Source organism: Bos taurus, chromosome 3 (genome assembly GCF_002263795.3).
Source record: "Bos taurus isolate L1 Dominette 01449 registration number 42190680 breed Hereford chromosome 3, ARS-UCD2.0, whole genome shotgun sequence".
NCBI classification, from domain to species: Eukaryota; Metazoa; Chordata; class Mammalia; order Artiodactyla; family Bovidae; genus Bos; species Bos taurus.
In genome coordinates this window covers 60,664,915-60,692,228 of record NC_037330.1, presented here as the reverse complement: position 1 = coordinate 60,692,228, position 27,314 = coordinate 60,664,915, and the positions used below count along the sequence as shown (strand labels likewise).

At 36.4% G+C, this 27,314-nt stretch overlaps 1 long non-coding RNA gene across 2 annotated transcripts; it reads right to left on the bottom strand.

Annotated features, from left to right (window-relative positions):
• Positions 1–26,157, bottom strand: LOC132344888 (uncharacterized). 2 transcript variants are annotated; one of them, XR_009493955.1, is made up of 7 exons: positions 25,593–26,157; positions 21,584–21,619; positions 20,281–20,383; positions 8,903–8,929; positions 3,197–3,250; positions 1,148–1,329; positions 1–681 (listed from the first exon to the last, which is right to left on the bottom strand). It is a non-coding gene; the product is annotated as an uncharacterized lncRNA (long non-coding RNA). The 2 variants fall into 2 exon arrangements; XR_009493956.1 differs by having other exon boundaries at positions 1,148–1,299.
• Between the last annotated feature and the right edge of the window lie 1,157 nt (positions 26,158–27,314).

The following is a 27,314-nucleotide window of genomic DNA, read 5'->3' as shown; positions in this document are numbered from 1 at the left end:
TCTATATAGAAAGTGCTGATACAAATTCCACTTTGCAAAATAAGACTGTGCCTTGTAGAGATAAAAGAGTTATTCTACGGTTACATTATTAGCCCATGAAGAATCAGGAATTAACTCCAATTTTATTTGTCCCCCAAACCCTGGAGTTTAACCAGAACACTATTCTGCCTCCCTAAAGTTCTGATGGGTGATTTGACAATGTATCAGAGCCTGTCATCACACACCTTTGGAGAGGGACTTCCTGCATCTCTGGTTCTAGCCTGTTGGGCAGACTTGGCTGAGCCAGCCTCCGAGTTCATAGCTTTTCTGTAGGTACCTCCTCTTAGCTGCTCAGGCACAGCCCACAGAAACCAGAGACAGAAAGTGGCACAAAAAGACAATGGCCTGCCAGGACATGGAGGAAGCAACTTGCACAAGTTTCCCGTCTTCTCAGTATATTATGTCTTTGGCATTCTCTGTACTTAATAACCTCTAGCTGACTCATTGTGAAAATTTAGTGCTCAATACTTCTCCAAGTCTCTGCTGTTGTCTGTACTGAAGTGACCTTGTGGCCAATCAAAGAGAGTACCTTTAAAACAATGGAGAAGGCCAGGCTCCTAACCTTCTGCAGAATTGTTTTTAATACTTCCTGCAAGCTGTTGCCGGCGTCTTTATTTAGGCTGTATTTCTTCATTTCAGCATCTATGATTAGCAGATATATAAAGGAACAAATGGGTTTAATGTCCTGAAATGGCAAAACAATGATATGTGGGCCTCCTCAGAGCAACAAAAGATCAAAAGACATGAAGGAGACTTCCTGCTTCCTTGTGATTAGGAGTCAAATTTCTTTTACCTGTCTATGAGTCAAGGGGAAATTCATGGCCACCTTGAGTGCTTTGAGTTCTTCCTTTGGAAAGTCTCTTCTTGCAAGTAGACTGTGACAGAGTGTGGAGGAGGAAGGGAATCCTTAAAGGGCCCCTCTGCTGATTTAGTCTGTCTTATTATGGGAAGTACAGACTCACATTCCTTTAGGAGGCAATGCAGGATCATAACTAAATAGTGACCCACTGGGTCTGGGCATCTATAAAATCTAGGAACTGTGCACCCAGCATCCCAAGGAGTACTATGGGTGCCAGTGGATCCATTTGGAATCACCCTCTGCTCTTACCAGACTTGCCATTTCTCACTCTTGATTCAGCACTCCCACCAGACAGGATATGAGCCTGAGTAAGGCCGTGTTAGCTCTAATTCCAGGTGCATTCTCTTATTGACTGTGTGATCTCAAGTAAGATACTTGACTTCCAAGGACTCTGTCTTCATCTGGAAATGGAGATATTGATAGTATCAACCCTATGGAAATATGATGAAGAATAAAAGAAGCAAGTATATAAAATTCTGTAAACAATTACTGCCTATATCCTAAAACCCCAGTGAATGGGCACTGTTAGTATAAGTAGCTGAAGTATTTTTCCCCAGACTGATCAACTCTACATTTTTGTTCAAAAACAGCTTGATTAGACTCTCAGAACCAATTTTTAGCTTATCCAAAGTACAATTAAAATAATTAAAGGGGAGGAAAAAATATCCACAAACTATTCTGCGCTTCCCTTGTGTCCATCCCAAATCAGTTATGAGTGCCAAAATCACTTTTCTTCATGTCTTTCTTCTTACCACCAGATAAATGGGAACAAAATCTCAGAACTCCAACACTTACATCAGGTGATTCTTGTTTTAAGTTTGATTCTCTCCTCCTCCCTTCTTTTCCTTTCATAAACACCACATATCCCCTAAGCATTCTGCCCCATAACCTCCTGGGTATACCTCATTTGTATAAAAATTCATCTAAGACCAACCAACAAATGGGGGTCCCACCAACACCAGCTATGACCATTTTGCCATGGCTCTGTTATTTAACTTGCATGTGTGTGTGTGATTTCAGTCATTACAGTTATTTTGAGTATTCATTTTGCTTTACACAATTTCCCATTTTTACCTCTGTCCTACTTCTAAGCAGGTCCCTTGTCTGCTTCGGAGATGAGTTCAGGTATGTTGGTATATTTATGAGTCTATCTATAACATTTTTTAATGTCCAGATAATCCATAGTCTTTTTGGATTCAGAGATGCTTCAATTATCATCCAGATTTCATATGGGGCCTTGAAAGGGTCTCTAAGGAGGTAGTTAGAATCACGAAAGGCCATTCTTTTCATCTTCACCATTTTGATAGGAGCAAGAGATTTAAACATCTTTCATTGAAAATATTAAGACACAATGAAAATTGCTGTCCCAATGCTAACTCTTCGTTTGTTAAGAAAACTATGATTATTTGCTCCTTCTCTTTTTTCTATTAGAGAAATTACCAAGTCTGAGTATTTCACTTACTCAGCACTCTTCATTCAAACTCTGACTCAAATTTGAGTATTGGCTACTGAACATCCATACTGTTAATATTTTCTCATTTGATATCTTGTTTAGTCTCCTGTAAGAGCTCTTGCAAACTTATTATTATTATCTGTATTGATGGAGTAGTTAAAGGTTAGAAAATGCAAATGATACAGACCCATATTCTGATACTGATCCCAGTATAGTTCCACCACCTTATGCTGCTTCTATGACATTAATTTTATAGTATGATTGGGATTATTTAAAATGTTCAAGGTTATGTCTCCCAAAGGAAAGAAGACAACATGAGGGAAAATGGAGTTTAAAAAAAAAAGCAAGTGAAACATAATTTTGTTTAAAAAGCTGGAATAACTCAACTATATAAAACAGACTGAGAATGTCTACATGATTTTATATCTATTTTGACATCACAAAATAGCAACTTTCAATTTAAAACTCATTCCTTCTATATATTCTATTTAAATCTATTTTAATTAAAAGGCTTAATTTTAATATTGAACTTTTATGTCATCCTTATCTAGTTGACCCTCTGGAATACTGCTGAGTAATATGACATTCACAAAATTACCATTGTGTCCACTTACACGATTTAAAATATATTCTCAATAGCCAGAGTATCCTCCTGACTCTTTGAAGCTCAGCCATCATGTGTTTCAGAGGGCCTTTTACTCGGGCTTTCAAACCACTTTACAGACATCTCTTTATTCTCCTTTATTTTATAAATTGGGAAATAGATCAAATAGAAGTTAAGTGGCATATAGAGGTCAATAGCAGATTACTGGAAAAACCAAGGAAAGACATTACCCTGGACTCACCTGTAGTTATCACTCAGATAATTTGACATTTCTTCAGAAGGTTGAATGAGAAGCCTATGAATGAGAAGGCAGATTAAAGAGACTTTTTTTTATGAGAATTTCTGAAGCAAATTTGCAATTAACTCTGATAGAGCCAGCATCTTCTTTCTCCATGCCCCAAAATCCAAACTGAAATCAGGTTGAGTTTTCATCTTTTCTTATTATTTGTCACATCTGCTAAGAACCAATGAAGATACAAATATTTGGAAATTGGGCTTCAATATAAACTCCTATATGGAGTTGTTTGAAAGAATGACTTTATAAAGAAGCAAGTATTTTTGATAAAAGATTGCTCTTTGCTGGTGCCTATCTCTCCACTGACAAAAAATCTTAAGGAAATTACTCAGATTTTGTAATTAGTCTTAAAAGCCCCAATGGCATTAAATATTACTGTTGATAAAAATTCACATAACCATTTGGCTATTGCAGCTCCAGCTTTACAATCAGAAGTTTCTAGATCAAAGGATTGCAAACTATGGCCCTAGGACCAAATCCATTTGCTGCCTGTTTTGTAAATAAAGTTTTGGAATACAGCCTCCTTGCTATTTATTTGCATGTTGCCTCTGGCTGCTTTACAAGAGCAGAGTCTAGTAGTTGTGACAAAGACATAACCTACAACAGTCTAAAATAGTTACAGTGCAATCATTTACAGGAAAAGTTGCCAGAAACTCTTACAAATTAAACAATGTATCAATCCTGGCAGGAGTGAATAGTAACCTTGGCTATCTCATAGCACTCATAAAGTTTAACATCCAAAGTCTCAAGCAAAATTTTCCAAAGGTCCTTCCTTGAGACCAACCACTTTGGAGTCAGGCTCATCAGGGTCACTTTGCAAATGTCAAGCCAGTAAAGCAGATGATGACAATTTTGCTGAAAGATTGCGTCAGGGGAGATAGGTTAGTAGGAACATATTTAAGGTCCTCGATTTTCCATACTTTGCTCTATTTACTACACTACTGTAGATGCACATCTCTGATTTATAGTCTGCCAAGTTAAGATTTCTGAATTTCTTGGCATGAGTTTGGTAGTACAGTATTACTTTGATTATGGTTTCTTATATCTGGCATAAATATATTCCCTTTGTGCATATTCTTTTTAGATGCAGTACAAAATAGCATGACTCTACTTTTTTTCTCTCTCTCACCTTTTTCTTTAGGAGAAGCAGCTGTGAAGTCATAATTATGTTCACTTCCCACTGGCAACTGGCAAGCCCTTTATTTTTGTGTATTTGGAACTCACCAAGAATAAATAAAGTCCATTCCCTCCTTGAGGAGCTATTCTGCCATTCCATCTAGGGTTTCACAGTTTGCCAATTCCTAAAACAACTATTGCAATAAATAACTTCGTGCCCTTAAAAGGGGGGGCACTTATAAAATGAAGTAAAGGAAAAAAATCTCAAAAGAATATGAAAACAATCAACATCATCTCCAAAATATAGCAACAAATTTGCTAGATTTTTGAAAACTTATAATTATCGTTGTTGGTTAATTGGTGCCATAGATTACACAGTACTGACATGTAATTTTCTAAAACAAAGAGCTTTTTATCATATTACATTGTGCTATGGATTTAGAGACTTTTTATTTTATTTTTACACATTGAATAACAAAGGGCAAAAATCCTGAAACGTGCAAGGATTTAGATAATGAATTGCATCCTAAATTTAGAAAATATATCAGACAATACAGAATGATTCATAGCTTTGTTTGTAAATGAATCAACTTCTCTTGGTTCAGATCTTGATCCAGACAGAAATAGTAATGAATATTTCTTCTGCTTCACATCGACCTTCAAAAAAAGTCAGAACCTGGGTACATTATTTATGTTTTTATGGGAAAATATATTTAATATTTGTAAATCCCTTTGGTTAATGCTACTGATTTTAATAAGCTGATAGATAATGTTTGTCTTATAATGTTCATTACAATATTGATTGACTACACTACAGCTTTTGACTTTGTGGATCGCAACAAACTGGAAAATTCTTAAAGAGATGGGAATACCAGACCACGTCACCTGTCTCCTGAGAAACCTGAATGCAGAACAAGAAGCAACAGATAGAACCAGATAAGGAACAATGGACTGGTTCAATATTAGGAAAGGAGTATATCAAGGCTGTATATTGTGACCCTGCTTATTTAACTTACATGCAGAGTACATCATGTGAAATGCAAGCTGGGTGAAGCACAAGGTGGAATCAAGGTTGCCAGAAGAAATATCAACAACCTCAGATATGCAGATGATACCACTTTAATGGTAGAAAGTGAAGAGTAAAAGAGTCTCTTGATGGAGGTAAAAGAGGAAAGTGAAAAAGCTGGCTTAAAACTTAACATTCAAAAAAACCACTAAGATCATGGCATCCTGTCCCATCATGTCATGGCAAATAGAGGGAGAAAGTGCAAACAGTGACAGATATTATCTTCCTGGGCTCCAAAATTACTGTGGACGGTGACTGAAGCCACAAAATTAAAAGACACTTGCTCCATGGAAGAAAAGCAATGATAAACCTGGACAGTATATTAGAAAGCAATATATTAAAAATTGCCAACAAAGGTCTGTAGAGTCAAAGGTATGGTGTTTTTCCAGGATTCATGTACAGATGTGAGAGTTGGACCATAAAGAAGGGTGAACACTGAGGAATTAATGCTTTTGAATTGTGGTGCTGGAGAAGACTCCTGAGAGTTTCTTGGACAGCAAGAAGATCAAACCAGTCAATCTTGAAGGAAATCAACCCTGAATATTCATTGGAAGTACTGAAGCTGATTCTGCAATAGTTTGGCCACCTGATGTGAAGAGCTGACTCACTGTAAAAGACCATGATGCTGGGAAAGATTGAGGTCAGAGAGAGGGGGCAGGTGACAGAGGATGAGATAGTTGATGGCATGACTGAATCAGGACTTGAGTCTGAGCAAACTCCGGGAGATAGTGAAGGACAGGGAAGTCTGACATGCTTCAGTACATGGGGTTGCAAGGAGTCAGACATGACTTAGCAACTGAACAATAATAATAGCGATTGCTAGAGCCTATGAAAAATTCAACATTTACTTGTAGATTAGTCTTTTTTTTAATAGGTGTTATTACTTCCTAACCAAAATTTTTAAAAGTAACTAGCTTCTCCTCAAAAGGTAACCTTGTTTGTTTGAAAATGTGAACAGACTGTAGATTCAAGACTGGCTTCACACTTTGTCCTGAAAAGCTACCCTGGATTTGGTATTTGACGTCTTCTTGACTGTCTGACCTGTGAAGACATACTTCTGAGGGAGACATGTTTTTCTAGGACTCTATTGGTTAAAGAGCTAAGCTCTTTCTATAAAGCAGGTTTGAAGGTCAGACAAAAAAATTGGGAACCCAAATGCAGGTATTGGTACTTTAGCAACATAGATTTCATGCCCCTGTCTGAGTTGGATTGATGATGCTGCTGCTCAGTCGTGTCTGACTCTTTGCGACCCCACGGATTGTAGCCCACCAGGCTTCTAGGTCCATGGGATTTTCCAGGCATGAATACTGGAGTGGGTTGCCGTTTCCTTCTCCAAAAGGAAACTTAGGAATGAACCTGAAAGAGCCAGGGTCTGAGTAAACTAAAAAGAATGCAAACAGAGACTTCTAAAGTTCTCTGCTTCTAAGATGAGCATCTCTTTTGAATTTTCTTCCTTAAAGAAGAATAACATACACAAAGATAAATTCATGGAAGTTGCATGTAATAAGTGACAACTTTAGGATACTTATTTCTAATTATCTTTCAGGGGATCGACCCAACTGTTACTTTGGAATTACTTCATAATTATGTGACCTTTGGGTGTGCCATATATGAGTACCAAATTTAAGTACCAAACCATGTATCCTATAGCTTTTGAGACATTTTAAAATCTCAAGCTTTAGTGTCATTTAATATTGCCTTTAGAGAAAAAGACTGTGAAATATAAGCAGTGTTCATTCCAGGATAAAACATAGCCTCTGATCCAGACGAGGATTCTGACCCAGGTGATGACCCAAAGGTTGCTATCCCAGTGACAGCTGCAACCAACAGTAGAGACAGAACCACAGCTAGCTGTAACTGGCCATGCCACAGTGGGCTTCACTCGAAGTCAGTAGGTACAACTAAAAGGCCAATGAGAAAGCATAAGGAACAACAACAGTGAATAAAGTAAACAAAATAAAAAATGTAATTGTGAATAAAGTAACTAAAATAATTAATAAAAGTAGTGAAATCAATGTCAATAAAGCACCAATTTCACCCAGATTTTATTACCTCATTTGTACTTTTGGCTCAGTGGTAAAGAATCCACCTACCACTGCAGGACGTGTGAGTTCTATCTCTGGGTTGGGAAGATTGTCTGGAGAAGGAAATGACAACACACTCCAGTATTCTTGCCTGGAAAATCTTATGGACTGAGGAGCCTGGTGGGCTCCAGTCTATGGGGTTGCAAAAGAGTCAGGCATGACCTAGTGACCAAAGAACCACACTAGAGTGGTGGCTATATATGACTGAATTAAAGCCACAGTCACTGGTTAAAATTTATGAATAGGAAGCCTGCACTGCAATCCACTGGATCACCTTGCTTTCCTGTCTCTGAAGTTTGCTTCCTTTCTCCCTTTCATTGATCCATTTGTTTAACAAGCCTCCATTAAGAGTCTACTGTGACTCAGATTTTGAGCCCTGCTCCTGCCTTTAGAATTGCAAATTATAATGGGATTATATGATATCAAGGGTCTGAAACTTTTAAAATTATAAAGCACTATAGAATTTAAAGAACCATTCAATGAAAAAGCTAGAATAATTGCAAATTATACATGTAAGAGATTAATTTGAAAAAATTCACCGTAAGTACTTTTAATTTCAAAGAAGTATTTCATTTCTATTAAGAAAAAGAGATATGGAATTTTTTAGAGATAGATGGGCTACTCTGTACATTTTTAACTTTGACAGGGACATTCTGGAAAATTTTGTGGGAGGACAGAATTTATCTTGTGTTAACTTCAAGAAGTCAATTATGTACCTCAGTCCTCATTACAAATATGTTAGGAATTCAGAAACTTGTATAAACTTTCAAATATTCTGAGGTTTGGTGAGCAAACCCATGTCTACCCTGTTCATAAACTTTATGATGTGTCAAACACCAATTTGCTTTACCTTTCCTTAAATTCCACAAATGTAGGGGCCACAGTTGCCCACAAAAAAAAGCAAGGTCACAAAGATCTTCACAACAATTTGTAAACAATCTTGCTTAAACTGATAAACTCAAGTATTTTTTCTTTTTATGTTGGCCATTAAAAAAAGTGATCCTATTCAATTATGCCTTCTCTTAACGAATTGTCTGTGAACCTTAATGATAACTGTTTGGAAGAATGTTGCTAAATAGCAAACTAAACTTTTGCTGAAAGAACTGTATACCTGGTGACTGCATGAGTAGAAGTGTATTACAGCTGAAAGGCCTGTGTTTCAGTGCATAAATGAGTCAAGTTACATGGGTATATGTATAATTTGGCCACATAAATGATGTCACAGAAACAATATTTTTCTTTTTTTGACAATACAGTTAGTTAAGCTGTCACTTAAAAACAAACAAACAATCACACAGGATTAGAAAGAAAAATCTAACAAAGAAGTCAAACCTTGATCTATAAATCTGGCGTAGGGTAAAATGTTGCTGTAAAATACTAAATTACCTGATATGATCTCTGCCCAGAATAGTCCTTGAGGGATAAGAGAAAGAGGAAAACAAGAATTAATCATGAAGCAAATGTTGTATGTCAGTTACAGACAGACACACCTGACTAAGTAAGAAATAACAATATATTCACTAGTCAAACTCAGAAAAAATAAAAGAACTGAGGTTAGAGATACTCTGTCTCCTGCCCAAAGTCACTCCAGATGAGGTCATTTAATCTCTTTGTTAGGCCATTCACCTCCCCGAAGAAGACAAGCTTTTCTCTGGTCTGTCCTCTAGCACAAATGTAAAGTCATCCAAATATAGCGTGTTCGTGGCCAGCTTCCTTTTCTGTGTTCCCTTCTCCCCTACACTCCCAACCGATTCTCCACTTATAGCTGGGTATGACTCTGAAAATCAAGAAACACTGTATTGCCTACATTCAGCACTGTGGAATAATCTGAAATTACAACCGTTGTTCACTGTGTACCTACAACGGGTAAGAGCTGAAGGGTGGGGATTCAAAGATGATAAACACGGTTCATGCTCCTGAGCTATCACTCCAACAAATGGGATGAGAATGGCTAGGAGATGCTGAGGCAAACTTCTTGGAGCCTGTAGCTTTGGACTGATCAGGAAGAATTATTATAAGGGAGTTCAATCGACAGAGAAAACAACGGTAGAGGAAACTGCATGAGCCAACACAGAAACATTCTTACATTCTTAACTTCTCATATTCTCACAGAAAACTATCCTTAGCAATGTAACGATAACTGGACAAATTGTAAACAATGATCATGACAAAGTGCTCTGGTAATGAAGGTTCTGCCTTCAATCCCTAATAGTGTGGTCTGGACTAAAGGGATTAACTCTGTTCTGTGGTATCACCAGCAATGCAAGGAGGTTAAGAACACTTCCTCTATCTGAGCATTCTTTATAGTTGCTTTTATAAGAAAATAAGTGTATCGCAAGCTGGACCCAGTGACTGACACATAACAAGCATCAATACATGAGTCTAATTTTTTTTTTTGTCATAATGATTCCTTCTACCAATAATTATTTATTTTCCAAATCCAGAAGATGAAATTTAAATATAAAACAAAGTATTAAACTAAAGATAATTATCTTTAATTGTTGAATTTTTTACCCATTTTTCAAATCTCATGATGTCATTGGCTACATATTCCAAAGGTTTATCCTTGCTCAGCAGCATTCATTTTGCCACACAGAAGGTTTGTTGGATCCAGGACATTATGGTGATTGTCTAGGACATTCCATCTACATAAGATTGGGATCATTATTCCAAATGACGACAATGCAGTTCTTTGGGTTACTAACTAAAGCATAGGACAAGAAGGACAAAGTGCACACACACACACACACACACACACACTATCTTGTTCACTAAATAGTCAGTATCCTTTAAATGTTATGAAACCAAACTATTCAGTATTTTTAGAAGACATGTTAATTCTTTCCACCCAAGTGCTAAGAAAGAGAGGAATCTCAGATGTCTTCAGGTCAGTGCTGAGACCTGTGGGGGCTTTCGAGCCGTTTCTCTGTTCTCTAGCTTACAGAGTATGTCCAGCCAGCAGAACTTGGAGAAGGCATGCTAATTATGGCCACATGGGTGGCCCTATCCACCTGCTGCAGAGGCTTCAGCAGCTAAGACACTTCCGCTACCAAGTGTCCAGTCACCTCCCTGCTATAACACTCTCCCACCCAAACACAATGCAAAGAGAATTCTATCACTTGCCCTGATATGAGCATCAGGCACCCACAATCAGCACATATATTCTTATGCCTATTCACAGAAATTCTTAAGGCACCAACATCTCTTCAACACTAGCAAATTATTACTCAATAATAAGGTCGATCTCTATTTTAGTTTGCCCATACAAACTCTACCTGTATCCAACAATATTTATTCAATTAACAAATTAGAAACAATTACTACATCTTCAAACTATACCTAGGGAAATTACCATGCCATTTTATAACATGCATTTACAATATACTGGAAATACAATCCTGTCCTTAAGTTAGCAAATTTTAATTAAGCTAAGAAGTCATAATTTCTCAAAGTTTTTTTTTTTGTTATGACCATGTTTGTCACTTTAAAGAGAGCGCCTGCTCAGAAAATATGGAAGAAATAATCTATCTGGAGACCTTGGTGTTCTTGACTATTCTAAAATTCTTTAAATAAAATATAACGTGGTAGCTGTGTTCTACATGTCAAGACTATTCACTGTGGAGGCTTCAGAGCCAGAAAACAAGCTAAAAATAATTAGATTTGAACAAAATCATTTTGGTTATTTTGTTTCTGATAGTAAGGAAGTGATTATTTTGAGAAAGGCCAAGAGTACCTAGACAGCAGGTTTAGATTTTTTTATAAAATTAATTCAGAAAAAGGTAATATCTTCTTAATCTCTTTCCCTTAAATCTTCTCTCCTCTCTCTCTCTCTCTCTCTCTCTCTCTCTCTGTATATATATATATATATGTATTATTCCCAGGTTACACTAGTAGTAAATAACCCACCTGCCAATGCAGGAGATGTAAGAGACCTGGGTTCCATCCCTGAATTGGAAAGATCCCCTGGAGGAGGGCACAGCAACCCATTCCAGTATTCTTGCCTGGAGAATCCCATATAGAGAGGAGCCTGGTGGGCTACAGTTCAGGGGGTCGCAAAAAGCTAGATATAACTGAAGCAACTTAGCACACATGTACATATATTTTACACTATATATTATATAAAACAGCAGTCCCCAATCTTTTTGGCATCAGGGACCAGTTTCATGGAAGACAATTTTTCCACAGACTGAGGAGGGGGATGGTTTCAGGATGATTCAACTACATTACATTTATTGAACACTTTATTTCTATTATTATTGTATCAGTTCCACCTCAGATCATCAGACATTAGATTCTGGAGGTTGGGGGCTCCTGGTATATAATATATAATATATATTTGCAAGAAACAGTGGATGAAGGAAAATGAATGTAATCAATAGTAGTTTAATAGTACATTTATCTGAATTATTAGATTATCCTCAAGTAGCTCATTGAAAGCAATAAAAAGTTCTGTGGACAATGACTCAAGTAGTGGATCTGTGAAACTTATGATATTTCAGGTAGAATTTTCCTGTTAATCACACATGAAAGATGCAGTCACTCATAATGGACAACTGTCTGATGCTCCTAAGAAACACAGGGAAAACTCAGAGGTAATTTAATAAGCTTGCATTGTGCCAACGATAACAAATTCTTGAACAAAAATCAGATTTCCACTCTGGAAGAGAAGAAAAAAGCTTTTGAATAGTAGTGTTCATCACCAAGGAAACTGGTTGAGTAACATTATTTTTAAAAAGATACTAATGCAAAGAACAAGGCAGTAAGTCAACCTAACCTGGAAACGGGTTTTGTATGGAACTCAATTTTTATATATGCCAGTGAAATATCTGTTGTAAGGCTCTATTAGAGATGAAATGATCCATTCCTCATATATGCACAAAACCGACCAGTGCATTCATTATCTTTTTATCAAATGCAGATACTTAATGGATAATGAAAACTTAATAGCTTGACATTCCTCAGCTATGAACAACTAATAATGGATTACTCTCTTTGGTCTTTATATCATCTTTAAAAAAGTTAAAGTTCATGGCAAAATTGAAGGGAAGGTACAAAGATTATCTGTATGTGCCCTTCCCTTACTCTTTTATAGTCTTTCTCACTATCAACATCACTCACCAGAGTGGCATACTTGTTACTAGATGACCCTAGATGAACACATCATAATTAGCCAGAGTCCACAGTTTGCATTATGGTTCACTCTTAGTGCTGCACATCTGATGGCTTTGGACAAACGTGTAACGACACGTGGTCATGTCTATGATAGCGCACAGAGTAGTTTAACTGTCCCCCAGATGCTCTGTGCTTCACCTGCTAACTCATCCCCTTCCCAACTCCTGGCAACCAGTAATCTTTTTATGGGCTCTATCATTTTTACTTTTTCAGAATGTTTAGTTAGAATCATACAGTTGATAGCCTTTTCAGATGGACTTCTTTCACTTAGTAATATGTCTTTAATGTTCCTGTCTTTTCATGGCTTGATACCTCATTTATTTTTGGTGTTCAATAATTTTCCATTTTCTGGATGGACCACAATTTATTTATCTGTTCACCTACTGAAAGACATTTTGATTGTTTCTGAGCTTTGTCAATTAAAAATAAAGCTGCTAGAAGCAACTGTATGCGGGTTTTTGTGTGGACATAAGTTTTCAGCTCCCTTGGGTAAACACCAAAGGATGTGATTGCTGGATCATATGTTAAGAGTATATTTTAGTAAGAAATTGTTAAAATGTCTTCCAAAGTGGCTATACCCTCCATACCATCTGCATCCCTCACTGGAGATAGGTAGCAGCTCATCCTAAGCCACTGATATCAACCGTGACTGGATTGTCAACTGTAATCCAAAGTACCTTTCTCTCAACATCCTGTCTCCTTTCAATTAAGGGTTTTATGCATAGATGTTTTGCTTTTTTCTGACTTTTATCATTTACAACTTTGTTGATTTCACCTGATTCAAACTCACAAATACATTTAGACATCTTTCCTATTTCCTCCTATTTTTCAACTCTTCCTCACTTACATGTTTAAAATTCCTGTTCCATTCTGCCTTTGCTTTTTTTTTTCCTTTAAATTCTAGAAATGGCCCTAGTTTGAGCAGAAAATACAAGATTAATGCAAATAAAATGTTTTCAAAGGTAATTACATACAATTAAAAAATCTTCTTGTGCAAACATTCTTAAAAATACTTGAATTCTATTTCAGAAGTTCTATAAAATATCTCAGGGCTTCCCTGGAGATCCAGTGGTTAAGACTATGTGCTTCCACTGTAGGGGACACAGGTTCAATCCCTACTCAGGGAACTAAGATCCCATAGGCCACGTGGCAAAATATCTCAACTGTACCTTCCTTCTTCTTTAATTAAGCAGGCTTTTTATTAAGCTATACAAATTCAAAATAAATAAAACACTGTTTTATCCAATTGTATTCATATTGTTATACTATTGTATTTTTCCTCATTACATACGAACTCTTAAACAATATCATGTGTTAATTAGGCTTTAGAAGTTAGTCTAAAAATCAAAGTAAAATTGTTAAACAACTGATTTACTAGGAAACTTCTAGAAAATAGCTAATTTCAAAATTGGGGACTTGTATTAAATGACAAATCTCAAATGCAGTTTTTAAACTATTTGATTTCAGGGTCAAGATACTTCATATTTTTGCTAAGCCCCTTTCCATGGTCAAGTTGTTTCTAATAGCTATGTCAGAATAGAACACATCTGAAGACAAAGACAAAAACTAAACCCCAAACATGAAACAGAACAAAAAGAAAATATCTCTGAGAAATAAAAGCCTCCTTATAAATCTAAAGTAAATGTAGAAATAAGATTTCACAGAAATACTGCTTATGAAATGAAATCAGTTGCAAAAAATAAGGAGCAATTTGAAAGAACCATTTATGAAATTAATGGAAAAATTTCTCTCACTTTATCCCTCATACCACTTTATCTCTAGATGCCACCTTCAGCATAATAAATGAGACTGAAGTTCATTGTTTTTGTTTTTATTTATTCTGGTCAATAGGGCTAAAGGGAAATATAAAAAGCAGAAGACCCAAATGAAGTACAAGTGAATTAAGTATGGCTACTGGTATAACTCATAGTTAATATAAATTGAATGACCTCTTTGTGTAACAAAATTTTTCACCATAGAAATAGGCCCCAACTCACATTCATCATGTATTTGCAAGAATGAATCACTTCCAGAACCCATCCTATTAATGAGAAAATTGACCTCTGGTACCCAATTCGGAACATCTACAGCAGGTTGGCAAGCAGGTTTCAGCTGTGAAACAAAATCCTACTGATTAGCTTTGGAGGCCCAGAGTGCTGTATTAAGGATTCTGAGGTCACTTCTGTGATGGATGACAAAGAAGGTTGTCAACAGACGAAGTTAATGGCTGACCCAGGACTCTTCTGATATTAAAATTCGTAATAGCAAATAAATGACACTCATGTTACACCATCTCCTTCTCTGGTTACAGCAGGTAGCAGGTGTAATCTCTGCCATGAGCAGGGAAGAAGGTTATGTAACATGAGTACCATTTATCTACTATCACTTACCCAGAAAATTTTTGAAAAATATTTCCTGTTACTCAGAAGTGCAGAGGTTCTTTACTTGTGAGTTGTCATGTTTATACTGCCTGAACTCCTTTATCTACTGTCCCATGGAGATTCTGTCTGAATTTCACTAGGTAATGTGCTGCCACTACTGGCATGGGAAAATAGACTTTGTGCCTAGAGTTAGGCAGAAAATCATTTTTCCGTAGAAATAAGACTATGCATGACAATTACATATAACTGTTCAGCAAACATCAAGAAAATACAATATAGTCATGACTAATATATACATATGTGTGCATGCTAAGTCATTTCAAAATATATACATATATATTATATATAATTTTAGTAATAAGCTTTATGACAGTTTCAGGCTTAACACTAAACTTGCACAAAATTCTCTCATGGGATAATATAGAAACACCACGGAGTTTTGATGTCAAAGGATTTCTAACTTCCTAGAATATGGTAGCTTCCCAAGTATGCTGATAGCCCACTTTCCCCCTTGGAATCTACATGTTTTCAAAATTTCAAAGGGTCTCAAACTTCAGGAAGATATCTGTGACAAACCAAATAAGATATAGGAATGTTTTACAGGCTATAAAAATGCTATCAAATACAAGGTATCCCAACCTGTGTGTTACCTTTTATTTCTCCCGCCTACCCATATTGCTTTCTTATCCTTGATTGTGTTTAAAGCCGTACAAATAGTCCAGAGTGACTCCCCAAATGCTTGGCTTCCTGTCTGAAAGTTTCAAATAAGGCTTTTGGGTGTGCATCTTTTCTTCTGAGGACAGGCTCAGGGCAAGAGAGAAGGTAATTTAAGTGGACTGGTTGCCTGGGTGACACTTAGCTGGGTATTGCTTTTAGAGAGTCATATAGAGAAATAAAAAAGACCAGTAATAAAAAGCATTTTAGCTTGGCTGCTGGATGCAGCGGAGGGGATTCTGATAAAGGAACTGTTGAGAAATGTCAGAGCTGCTTAGAAAATTAAAATTTTAATAAAAAGATGCTATTTTTAAATGAGGGGATGAACCTATCCTAATCCATGCTTTATTCAAAGAATAACACATAAAGTAAATGCATTTTAGAGTAAATCACAGTTCTTTGTAATTTGTAATCAACGCCCATAATTTCAGTTAGCAGGCCATGAGAGGGAAAGTTATAAATACCAGAAAGGGTATATACGATGACACTTCAAGTCAAAGTGAGCACAGCCTACAGGAATACAGGAAGCAAGTGCTGCAAATCATAGGGACAAAAGTATCTATTTTATTTATTTATTAAGAAATTGGAATGATTTTCTTATCTAGAGCAGAGATCAACAAGCTAGACTCACAAGCTGGCCTATTTTTATAAATACAGTTTTATTGGAACACAGCCATGCTCATTCATTTACTATAATATCTTCTAAGGCCGCCTTAGTACTACAAGAATGAGGTTGAGGAGTTATGATAAATCATATAGCCTGAAAAGCCTAAAATATTTAGTATCTAGTTCTTTTAAAAAAGTTTGCCAACCTCATTTGCACTGTAACTCTTAGAGGGATAATAATTAAGAATTGGAAGTTAGAAGGATAGTTTAGTAATTCCATTCAGTTTTCACGTGTATTACTGTCATTTCATTCAATCAGCAAATAACTGCAGGAATTTCCCATGTGCCAGACATGATGGATGATGCAAAAGCACATTGGAGTAAGTGTCCTGCTCTAGCTTGGTATTATAGAGACCTGAGTCTGAAACCCAACTTCATGAATTTATGACTTTGGGAAAGTTACTCAAATTCTCCTTCAAGCTCAATTTTGTGATCTGTCAAATGGTAATAGTCATGATCATCTTTTTCCCTTCCTCATGTCAATATGGAGAGGGGTGTAGTCATCAAAGGGTATGGGTGCTATTTAACATCTGGATTTAGAATTTCTAAAGAGTTTATCTACACAAACAATCTTTGCATGGTGGAGCCTAATGTACCGTAAGCATGCAAAATCTTTTAGTACTATTATTATTTATATGATTTTCCAATCAATTTCATCTTTTTTATTTTTATTTTCAAAATATGTTTATGACCTCAAAAAAATTAATCATTTATGCAATAGGAATTAAGTTATATATTCAGAGTTTTGCCATGGGAGCTGTGATACAAACCAAGTTGACTTTTTTCTGGGGCAGGGGAGAAAGTCACCATATCAACTGAATGAATCATTTGCTTCTGCACCATGTAGACTCAGACACAGATAAGACAAACTGACTTTTCTAAAAATCCCTGCAAACCAATCATTACAAACATTAACTGGGTCAATTTTGCCTGGAGGCAGGATTATTCTTTCCCACACTGCTTTTGTATTTCTTAGACTAACATATTTTTTTTTGCAAGTGTCATATTAACAACATATTCAAATGTCTAAATATGCTTATAAGGTGCTTTGAAAAACAGATTAAAAATGGAAACAAGGTTTTAGGGCTTCAAGAGTAAGAAGCATTAATGAAGTTCATTAAATGAAACATAAGACACTTACTCTTGAGACAAAAGGATTAACTCAATGGTAACATCATCAACAACATTTCAGGAAAGAGGAGAAAACAGGAAATGCAGGGACACTCCACAAATGAGTACTCCATTTTTGGTTTAGACTCCCCACTGGAAGATACTACTGTTGCTTCTTTTACTTTGTTCCTTTCTCTGGAGCTTAAAAAAATCATGTTACCCAGGATTGGCTGTTTCTGTGACTCTTCATGCAATCTGACTGGCAAATAAAGATATTGCTATAGGTCTCTGGGTACTTCAGTTTCTACTGCCTAAAATATGCTCCCAAAATTAGAAAACATGAGCTTAACTTTTATAATGGCTGAAGATGAATTTACAACCTTCAGAAACATAGCTCTATAATTATTAACTCAAAAACCACTTTAAAATTTCCCCTTCCCCAACCTCCCTTCTTCCAACAAATAACATTTTCCCAAGGGAAGATTTTGTAAGAGCTTTTTAACAGAGAAAACTCTTAGGGGAGAAATGTAAAATTATAACTATGCCAATGGAACCTAGAAATCAGGCAAAATATATAAAAAGGAAAGGGACTTTCTTTCTCTAGATTTACATGTTCACATCTTAACAGATGAAAGATGCCCTCACAGAGGTTTAGTTTGACCCTCTGATCTGTTGTAATTTCTTCTCATATTTACCTGCTTTCTTATCTTTACAGCACATTGTCACTATGTTGCTTTTACATCATTACTGACTCTTCTGCATCATCTATTTGAAAGAAACTCTTACAAGATCAGGGCCCCTTCTCTATTTAGCTCAGTACTCGATGCACAGTAGACATTGAATAATATGTGCTGAATAAATAAATGAATAAGATGCTCTGTGACAGTGTTTATATACCACCTCTGGTTGACTTTCATTCCTAGTATCTACCAAGAAATAAACAAGTTTCCTACTAATACACATGGAAGTCAATTTGAAAACTCTAATGCACTAGACAAATATATATATATTTCTAAGATACTAGACAAATATAAAACTTTTGATTATTGAATAGTTTTATTTAATGGTCAGAATAGTCCTCAGATATTTTCTAAACCATAGCCCTTTATACATCAGTGGAGAAATTAATTTCTTCTAGACTTAGCTTGAGTTGGTATGAAATGACATGTTTTCCAACTCCCAGCCAGGTGCTCATTTGGCTTTACCCAAGTAAGCATCATCATTGCTGAGCAAAGAAAGGAATACTGACTGAGTACCTATGATGTTATCAACAACTTTGTTGGGTGTTGTGGTAAATAGTATGGTTGCTGAATAAACATTTCTGGTTTTTTATAGGACCTCCAATTTTCCAAAACATATTATTCAATATCTATTGTGCATCAGTCACCAAGCTAATAGAGAAGGGGGCCTGTTTCTTCAAACAGGTGATGCAGAAGAGTCTGTAATGATGTAAAAACAACTTAGTGACAATGTGTTATAATGATAAGAATGCAGGTAAATATGATAAGAAATTACACAGTCAATATTTGCTCCAGAGTGGAATTCTGTTTCGTCCAAAGCCATTCATGCTAAAGGGAACTCCTGACAACAGTTATTGGTCCAGGAGTGACTGTGCAATCTAATTTGGTGCATTCAAACCGAAGGGACAGACAGTGCCATACTTGGGCAACACAGTTGTCTCTCTCTCTCTCGTTCTGATCATTGCTGGCACCCATTTGTGGACATGAAGGAATCCCTCCTTAGAATGAAATGACTGCTAAGGAGAGCAGTGTCACTCTTTAGAGAGACAACTTGTCTGCAAAGGGCCAGAGAGTAGCTTAGCTGACTTGATGGTCCACAATCTCTGTGACAACCCTCAGCCATTGTAGCACAAAAGTCATCAGAATTCAATAAAGTTTTATTTTCAGAAAAAGCCATTGGCCTGTTTACATCATTGAGTCATTTTGACATAGTTAAGCCATGCTGCTTTCTGGAGCTCATCCTACATATTACCTTCCAATTATTTGTGATGATAAGTATTCTTATAACTTAATTTTAGTAAAAATATTTTTTAAAATATTATCATAGCCAAGTCAAACTAGTTCATCACTTTATAAACATTATTTTATAGTATTCACAAACCCTGTAAAGTTGGCATTCTGAGATTCATTTTTAAGATGAAAAATAGAGCCAAAATTTCAGAGTTAACCTGCAAAACCTGGACTTGTACCCAAATAGGCCTGATCTTCCACACTAAAATAACCCAGCTCTCTGTTATCTACGTCTCAGCACTTACAAATGAGAGAACAGTTATTGCTTCAGTCAAGTTCCAAAACCACTGAGAACATATCAAGCAGAAAGTGATTTCAATCAAGGATCCGTGTGCTTACAAAATTTTTGGAAGGGCTGGAAGAACAGACTACTTTTAAACTTTCAGTTTTAAGGTCATGCCACTATATATGAAACCTAAATGACAGGCAGCAGCTACTGCTCCTGATTCTAGTCACTGCAGTGACTACAGCCCTTCCCATTCAGGACACTGACAGCTAGACCCTAAAATGTTGTGTGGCACCACTATGACCCCTCACAACTGTCAGAACTTATCTGCCAGCTGCAACACCGGCAAGAAAATGGCCCCTGCCTTGCTTGTGATTTCTGGATCTCATCTAAGAGTGTCTAAGAGACAGAAACTAGCTGCAAAGGAGTCTAGGAATTGGACTTTTTAACTTGCCAATTACTTACATAAAAGGGTTAAATGGCGAGTAAGTAAGATGTCTCCTCAGAAGGTTGAATGAGATTTCTCTTCAGAATGGCTTGTGAGTACAACTCCCACACCTGTAAGAGACTGAGCACTTAAGATAGTTAAAAAAAAATTTTTTTTGAAAGAACTATTTCCTCACCTCAGTTCCATCAGCTGAGCCAGTGTAATGACTTCATAGTAATTTTTCACTGTACATTTGAGGGAAAGTAATGCATTCATTATTAGAATAAAAGTGGTTCATGTGTATAAATCTTGCCCTTGGCAAAATAAATTAACAAAGCCCATGCCAATGGTAAAGATGGCAGGGTTGTGATTCTAACAGTCAAATTCCATAAATCCATAAAGGAAGCAGCTTTCCTTTAACCAAAATAATTTACATTTCCTGGATGAGCATTGGTGAGGTATTAATCTCCCAAATGAGACATTGTGGCTACGGTAAATAAATTAGGTAAGTGTTCAATTGGCCTAAATATATACACACATACACTCAATTATTTAAAGCATGGGGTACTTTATACAGAAACACATCCCAGCAAAGCTATGGGGAAGAACAGAACTGCCAGTACAGAGAGCACTTAGGGAATTCATTCCAGAGCTTTTCACTTAGCATAGTACAGGTTTGGGGGTAAGTAATTCCACTACTCTCTATGCTCTCTACCTCAATTTCCACATCCCTGAAATTTAGGGGTAATAGCGTAGGAAGATAATGAGAAAATGTGTGTGAAAATGATTTGTGCTTCTTGAAGAGCACTGTAGTATGCATGCAGGAATATTGTTATTTATGATGAGATGGTGTCATAAGCATAAATTTGGGTTCTTTGAATTATTGGCATAGAGGAAAACAGCAAATCTAGGTCAATGGAGACCTTTTTCTCAGACTGTCTCTACTATAAATAAAACACAAAAGAAACTTTTCTAACTTTCTTGGAAAAAATTGTCAACTTCTACAATTATTTCAATAAATAATCTTCCAGAAGGATACAATTCTAAGGTAGGTGCAGTATCATTTTAAAAAGAGGTTTGTAGGTCTCACTTTCTTACATTTCTAAGCTATCCTCTGAGAATTAGAGCTGTATATATGTTGTATTAAACAAGCCTCAGGACTGTGCACAGAATTCTTTCCTGGGTATCTTATTTTAATCTGATTGTAGCAAACTTCCCATAAACTTAAAAAAAAAAAACTCATCCATAAATTTCAAATCCAATGAGATTTCCACCTTCCCTGGGAATTAGAGAACTGAACTGAGTTTTGTATAAAATCTGACAGCAAAATAAAAGTCTTACCTCAGAATCATATTGAAAGTACTACATCTCTGCAACCTGGATGATGAACAAAATATAATTTTATTTAAATTTTAGTAAAAACACTTGAGTGTTATTATAAAGTAGCTATTTGTTTACTATATATGATCTGTTGATCTATATAATGAAGCCATAACATTAAAATATATTTTCAAAACATGCTATTTCTACATACTTGTTTTTATCAAATATAGTTATAATAAACTCTTTCAAAACACAGACCCCATCTGATAAAATATAACTAACATGAATTTTGGAAATCTGTTTGATAATGTCAGGGGATAATGATTTGCTAGCAGATTTGATTTATAAAAGTGATGTAGATTCTGGATCAATGGGTTTTGAGACACTATAATATCAACTTTAAAGCGTCACTTTCCTTTCCAGGGTAGATTAAGTAAAACAGCACATTTGCTCCATCTTGTAAAGAATCTGAGCACAGAAGGGAGAAGAATCTGGGCTTCTTCCTGATATATTTTCTTTTCAGAAATGCTTGTGTTCATAGTGGACTATGCATTCACCATAGCCCACCAGGCACAGCTGTGATATTTGCCAACATCACTCTAAAAACTTAAGTATAAGAAGGTAGGGAATCAGAGTGGAGCAGAAACTCATGTGTTACCTGAAACAGAACACAAGAGCCACCCTGCCTACCCTTCCCTGAAAGTGTGAACTAGGCATCACCCCCTAAACAATGGACACTGATTGTTGAGCAGCTGTTCTGTAGAAGGATCTCTAGGTTTGGATGATGTGGGCAAGGAAATAAAAAGTCATCTTAGATATAAATAGAAATGCTTGGAATCTAGTCAGAGAGCCACCACTCAAAATAGCAATCCCCCAAAGCATAAGCAGTAAATGGCATTCTGGAAGGTGTCACTGGAAATGTGGTCTGGGTGTAGTGGTGGCTCAGATGGTAAAGAATCTGCCTACAATGCAGGATACCTGGGTTCAATCCCTGGGTTGGGAAGATCCCCTGGAGAAGAGCATGGTAACCCACTCCAGGATACTGGCCTGGAGAATCTATGGACAGAGAGGAGCCTGAAGGGCTACAGTCCATAGCGTTGCAAAATGTTGGACACAACTGAAGCAACTTAGCACCCATGCACGCACATGAGTTCAGAGAAAAGAGATTTCTGGGTCTGAAGAGGTAATGAAGACTTTGTGGAGAAGGCAATACTTAGCTGGTCTTTGTAAAAACAGGCATCTAGAAAGTGAATGAGGAAATCTGAGAGAACGTGGTGGGAAGGGTATCAATAAATCTTAAACTGAGCAAAGAGTTCAGACAAATCCCCAGTGTTCTACATAATGCTCGAGAGAATGCTTATCCATGATTTGCACATAAAATATTGAATTTGGAAAAGTCTTATATTGAATTCCCTCGCCATTTGTTGAATGCAGCATGGCACACTAATGTTGCAGAGAGGACATAAAACAAACAAATAAACAAAGTCTACACAAATACTCAGGAGAGAAAATGAACAACCTCACAGAATTTCAAAAAGAAAAAACTGTGTCTCTTGAAATGTATGCAAACGTTTATTTGCTGAGCATGGCCAGATTACAAACAGGCAGAGTATAAGATTTGGGAAACAATGGAAAGGGTTACTTTCCTACCACCCACAGCACGCAAACCGGCTCACCACCAGGCAAAATGATTAAACAACGCTACGGTTATGTATTTATTCTTTTGGCTTAAATCTTCTCTTAAACAGCAAATAACTCCAAGAAAAATTATGTAGTAAACCTTATAAGACATTTAGGCTTTAAAGAGAATAAAATCAATATATCTCCCTAATGTTAGAAAATAATGAATATATTCTTAATTTGGATTATATACTTCTATGTTTAGTAAATAAATGTTGCTCACTGTATCTTTTATATCTTCTGTACTCCATTAGTTAGTGTAAAATATTAAAGAGCAATGCAAAGAACATGTGCCCACAAGAAAATACCTCAATATATAAATGCTAATACCAACTTTTGAGACACCATCTATAGGTCTTTGTTCATATCTGACTCTCTCAAGGGAGAGGCTTGAACATCATATTTAAAATTGCAACACTTTTTACTCCACATACAATAACTTCTCACCCTCTTTATTCTACTTTGCTTTTCCATAGCATTTAAACACATTCTACAATATTAAATGGCATCATTGTACATTATGTGTGTTGTTTAATTGCCTGCTTTTCTCCACTAGGATGTAAGCCCTACAACCCAGTGACCTCAGCTTGTCTTTGTTACTGATGTATCCAAGTACCTGGTACATAATGGGTAAGTGTTTAATAGATATATATTGAAAAAAATATGTTTGTATATTATTATAATTCATGTAAATACAAAATCTCTATTTTGGTAGCACATAATATGCAAATGCTTAGAAAAAGGTCCATAAGTACCCTCACAGAATTGTTCATTGTTTAATCCTAGGATAGGATTAAAACATTAAAAAGGCTGTTCAATTTTAATCTGATAACCTTCTACATGTGATAATTTTTATAATCAAAAACATGGATTATGTAAGAAATCATAATGTCAAAGTGTATTTGAAATAATAAACAGCTCAGAATAAACAACATGTTTTGATAAAGAGTAATAGAAGAGGATTCTCCTTACCATATATAAAAATATAAGGTTCCTAGGTAGAATGGTAGTGATAAAAGTATAGAGCTACAAATCGTGGAACCAGGCTGACATCTGATATAGATTACTTAGCATAAATGAGAAAACACTATGTAGGAAAGGCCTTTCAAATCAGGGAAGAACAGAACACTGTGGAAATAATAATTGAGCTCTTGGGAGTAGGGGTAAAACAATGTGAATCTGGATCTTACATCAAAAAGGAAAATTAAATAGATTTGTGAATATAGAAACATTGCACTAATCACTGTAGAAAATATCATAAATAGCGCTAGAAAATATCATAAATAGAAAATATCAAAAATAGAGCTAAATTTCTTTCCAATACTACCTTGGAAAGAAATTTTGAGCAAATATAGAAAATATTGGATGGAGATCCTTATTAAACCAAGGTTTCATGAAACCAAAAGAAAATCACTAAAACTCTGGTAAGTGAACAAAGCTCTCAGACATCCAGTACTGAATCGGTCATAAGCCACTGGTTTGGTTTTCTGCCTTAATGGACAAATACAGCATTTACAGATAATTATTTTATACAAAGTGAGCCTAAGAGTAGTCTGAAATCTACAAACGGTATATTTGCCAAATTTTTTAAAGGTTTTAAGATCATAGGAGTACAGGTCTCTGCATAAACCGAGACTTCCTACATTTATTTTTATTTCAGTTTAAACACAAATCAAGGATACTGGTTCAATGACAGGCCTGTGCAAAGTAATCTAGGACAAAAGGTTATTTAATTGCCCAGAACAGGGAAAATCTGTCTCTCTACCATCCTTGTCAATAATAATTAGCCCTTTCTGAAAAGAATGTTGTAGATACACAGTCAAAATGATCCTTAAAGGGAGGATATAATTTGGCTTACAGAAATCCATTACCAACAAATAACCACTCATGGAGGAAAAATACAACAAGGCACCACACTTGGAAGTGATGATCACAGTAAATAGCACCCCAAGCGTAGACTTAGTCTGCTATAAGAAACTATCATGTTGTCAATTAAGTATTTTCTCAGTGATGACACTTTGAAATGGAGAAATACAAAATACGCTTTGAAATGAAATGAAAAGGAGTCACTCTCAGTACCTCTCTGTCCCCCTCCCCTGCACCCTAAATAAACCTACACGAGAGAAAATCTAACTGTCCTATAAAAATTATTTTCCTGGCTCAGTTTCATAAGAGACCAGGAAATAATATAGCATCAGTTTAGAAACCAGACAGGGCTTGGCCCACCATGTCCCCATAGAAAATCAATCCAGGTGTCCCAACCCTGCTTGGTGGCCTTTAGGCTGCTTCAGAAATCGATCCCAGAGAATAAGAAAAGGGCAGCGCCACAAGGCTCGGGAACACACACCTCAGATTGACAGATGATTCCTCCAGGGACTTTGCAATTTGAGTTCTGACTGTGGATTTGTAGACAAGGACTCTCCTGGCCAAGCACACGTGCTTTTGCGAGGTGATGTCATTTTTTTTTTTTCCAGACTGATATTTTTGAGTACTTCGTGGGTTACTTACTAAGCTCAAGCTTTACATGAATTATCTCATTTTGCCTCCATAATAGCTCTTTGACATAGATGCTATTATAATTCCCTTTTACAGAAAGGATTAAAGATACTTAAAGTAAGTCAGTTGGCTAAAGTACTGATCTGGTAAGTGAAGTCAATGATTTTTACTTTAAGTATTTAGAAAAAGAAATCTTTTCCTGGCATCTTTGTATTCATTTGTCTGGATGGCCAAAGCAAAATACCACCGACTGGGTGGCTTAAACAACAAAGATTTATTGCCTCGTAGTTCTTGAGGCTGGAAGTGCAAGATCAAGGTGTTGGCAGAGCTCATGTCTTCTGAGGCCTCTGTCCTTGGTTATAAATAGCCGTATAAACCTTGTGTTTCACATGCTCTCCTCTTCATGTTTCTCTGTCTCCTAAATTACTCTTCTAAGAACACCAGTCATTCTGGATTAGAACCTATCCTAATGATGTCATAATTAAATCTTTCAAGGTTCTATGTCCAAACATACTCACATTCTGAGGTATTGAGTTAGGACTTTTAACATGAATGTTGGTGGGAGGATGCCCATAACAATATTTATTACTGTAATTTTTATAGACTTGCCAGTTAATATTTTAGAAAACAATGACCATAACCTGTAAGTCCAACTATTTACCTATTCCACGAAGAAAAAAATCTGATTTTGGCTGGAGAAAAACCTACGATACAATAGCTGACTGGTCTCACTTTGCATGTTCTTGACATTCAAGGTAGTTAGGGTGACTCAAAAATCATACAGTGGCTCTGAAATGTCAGCGTACGTCAGACTCTCTGGAAGATTTGCCAAGTTCATCCATAGAAGAAGGTTTGGAAGTGGGTCTGAAATAAGTCTTGAGAATTTGCATTTCTGACAAGTTTCCAGGTGATGTAAATACTGCTGGCCTGAGGATCGCCCTTCGAAAATCACTGTTCTAGTTCATTCCTAGCCCATGCTCTTAGATGACTCTTCCTCACATACTTTTTTTAAACCACTGACATGCCCATTTCCATTCTCAGCTCATGATTTTTCTCCTTCACTGACAAAGGCAAAGCAATCAGAAGAGAACTTGCTTAGACTCCACCACTGCCTTTCCTCACCCATCACTGGCATTCATACTCAGTCTGCCTTCCTGGGTGTTTTGAAAGACATATTTTTTGTGGTCTTTCTTGAGCCAATCTTCCCACCTGCGTACTAGACCCCAAGCCCTGTTGCATTCTCTAGGGCATGAATACATTTTTCGCATCTCTTTTACACTGTCAGCCTTTTCTCCTCACTAACTCATCCCCATCAACATGTAAGCATTCTATTAATTCTCCCATCTTAAAAACCAAAATCTAAACCAAAAAAAACACACCGTTCAGTGGACTTGCTCTTCCTATTAGCTATTACACTGATTCTTCTAGCCTCTGTAACAGAGTACCTGGAAAGGGTGGTCTGTACTCAGTCTATTCAATCCTCCTAATCTCTCATAAATCCACTATAACCAGGCCTTCACACCCACTCTTTCACCAAAACTGCTCTTGTGAAGGTCATAGATAACCACTAGGT